Below are 2,527 nucleotides of genomic sequence, written 5' to 3' on the forward strand. Positions count from 1 at the left end.
TGGAACAAAACATTTCAAAACAAGTCTTTTTATTCTATTTGGCTACTGCGTAGAGATAGCTACGCCGTGGAATCGGTTCGACAAGTCGATATCCTTAATTTTAATTTAAATTATTTAAACAAATTTTGTTTTTGTTACAGTGATGGAGACTGCGTAAAGGAATGAATAAAGTAAAACTAACTCATAAGAGACACACATAGCCAAAAGGAAAATATTGAGGTAAGTCTTCTTCTTAGTTTATTTAGTCTTAATGGCCTTATGTTGTAAAAAAAAGATTTATTTATCTTATCAGGAATTTCCTAACATTTTTTAGAAAGCCTTTATATTTATTAAGTTAAGTACTTAAATTACAAATGGAAAAAATAAAAAAAATCCGTTACTAGAAGAAAGGCAGACACGACATTGGTGTTAAGCTAATAAGTTTCATTTTAATCTATATATATATATATGAATGAATGTTTGTCTGTATATCCTTTATAGAATCGTAAAATATGCATTTGATCATGTGATGATCTTTAACAAAGTTGTTGTGCATGAGCCAAAGAAGGTTTCTGAGTTGGTACAACCAATTTTCGACAAGAAAAACAAGAAATATTGTGTATCCCACAGCACTTTAATAAATATCGAATTGAAACGAAACGCTGCAATCACAATTTTTTCGAAATGAACAAAATCAATAAAATGAGTCAAAATGAATTGAATATTTGTGTAATGTCTTTCCTTTAAATTTATTTTATTTAGTGGCGTAGCAACGCGCGCAGGATACAGCTAGTTTCTCATAAAAAAAGACGATTTATTATCAGCAGAGCTACAAGCTACTAGCAATAAAGAGATTTGAAAAGTAAATATTATGTTTTGCATTTTTCTAAAAATGAATGTTAAGTTTTTAGTTACCTGAATAACAGAGAGCTCTTTACTGTAGGTGATGACATTTAATTTCATAGATAAGGTATAATTTATTACGTTATTTATTGGATACCGTTTTCTCAGTGAAAATGAGCAACATTTTAGGTATATTATTTTGTTGATTTTAATTAATGGCGGCACCATTAATTAAACATTTTTAAAATAATTAAGTAGGTAGGTAACTGAAGAATTGTCACCAATTAACAGAGGTAGCAACATAGACTAAGAATATCGAATCTCATTCTGTTAACAATTTACGAATATTTCATACAATTAGAAGCAATTAAAGGCTAGGCAATTTTATAGCTAAATTTCTCTAAACATTTTTAGGAATAAGGCAGGTAGGTACATGTAATTAGTCAATATCTCTAATGGATTGCAAATACATAAGGGTATCTAATAATTGTTAGGGAGAATAATTACGTATGACTAATACGTAGGTATCATGAATAACCCAAAATTTTAAATTTCTCTTTCAGTTTAGGATTTACAGTGTCATAAAAACCTTTTCTATTCGATTTCTTTTTAATGTAGTTGACAATTTAAAATTGTTTCGGCTACTACATAAGTAATTCAGAGTTTTAATTATATATTAATATCACTTTGCCTCAGTTTCAATATTTTTTAAACCACATACATACATTTTTACATAATTTTTCGTTTATTGTAAAAAAGTTATTTCTGCGAACTCCAAAAATTGAATTAATTTGGAATTTTTCGTACTTCAGGTGGTTCCCCCAAAATTTTTTATTTAGGATAAAATTACAAATTTTATACTAGCAGTAATTAAAATCTTTTCATTGACAACAGTTAAAAATGGCTTCTGACGGAGTTAAAATTTAAATAATCTTGTTGAGCATTATATGTATAGTAAGACCCATCCTTTTTTGGCATTTTTTCGGTAATTTAAAAAAAATGAACGTTTCAACATTATTTTTTCATAGGCATTTTCAGGACCGTCTTAACAACCCGGGCGATTACGCGGGGCGGCATTTTTAGAGTGGCGGTCAAACAGGGTACAGATTTACTTTTTTGGGTTGAAGGTTTTGTATTTACTAAGAAAAAAAAAATATTATGCGGTTCAGCATTGTCGCAGCTCGCTCAATTGAACATCCTTTTCCTTTTTTGTTTTATTGTTCACCCCCTCGCTCAATATACAAAAGTATTCTAAACCATTGCTCTTTACTTCGCTATACCCTGGACATTTTTCTAAAAAACAACTTCACTGTCTGATTGCCTGGTTTGTTTATTATTTTCGTATTTTTGAATATGCAGTTCACCGACCAGGAAATCGTTACTTAGATACTACAATGAATCTGGGGAAAAATTTCCCCCTTGAAAAAAGTCCCTGAAAAGTCATTTTAAATGATACCCATTAAATTCTAGTTCAAAGATTAGCCGCTACAGTAAAGGCCCCCGAATTTTCCGTAGTGCTGTTATAGCTTTAAGAATATTTCTGACCATACTCTCGTTTCTGTAGCTTCTAGAGAATGAGACTTCTCCAAATTAAAAATAATAGAAAATTATTTAAGATCAAGTATGGATCAAAATAATTTCAATAGAAAATAAGGTGGCAACTGCATTAGATAATAACGATTTAATTTCTACTTTTGCAGAAATT

General features: G+C 29.7%; 1 protein-coding gene across 2 annotated transcripts in view; it reads right to left on the reverse strand.

The window, feature by feature from the left end:
• LOC108736511 overlaps positions 1-2,527 on the reverse strand; it is a 106,509-nt gene that overhangs the window by 103,062 nt on the left and 920 nt on the right. The gene's annotated exons all lie outside the window — the stretch shown is intronic.

This window comes from Agrilus planipennis, unplaced genomic scaffold (genome assembly GCF_000699045.2).
Source record: "Agrilus planipennis isolate EAB-ADULT unplaced genomic scaffold, Apla_2.0 scaffold175, whole genome shotgun sequence".
In the NCBI taxonomy this organism is placed as follows: domain Eukaryota; kingdom Metazoa; phylum Arthropoda; class Insecta; order Coleoptera; family Buprestidae; genus Agrilus; species Agrilus planipennis.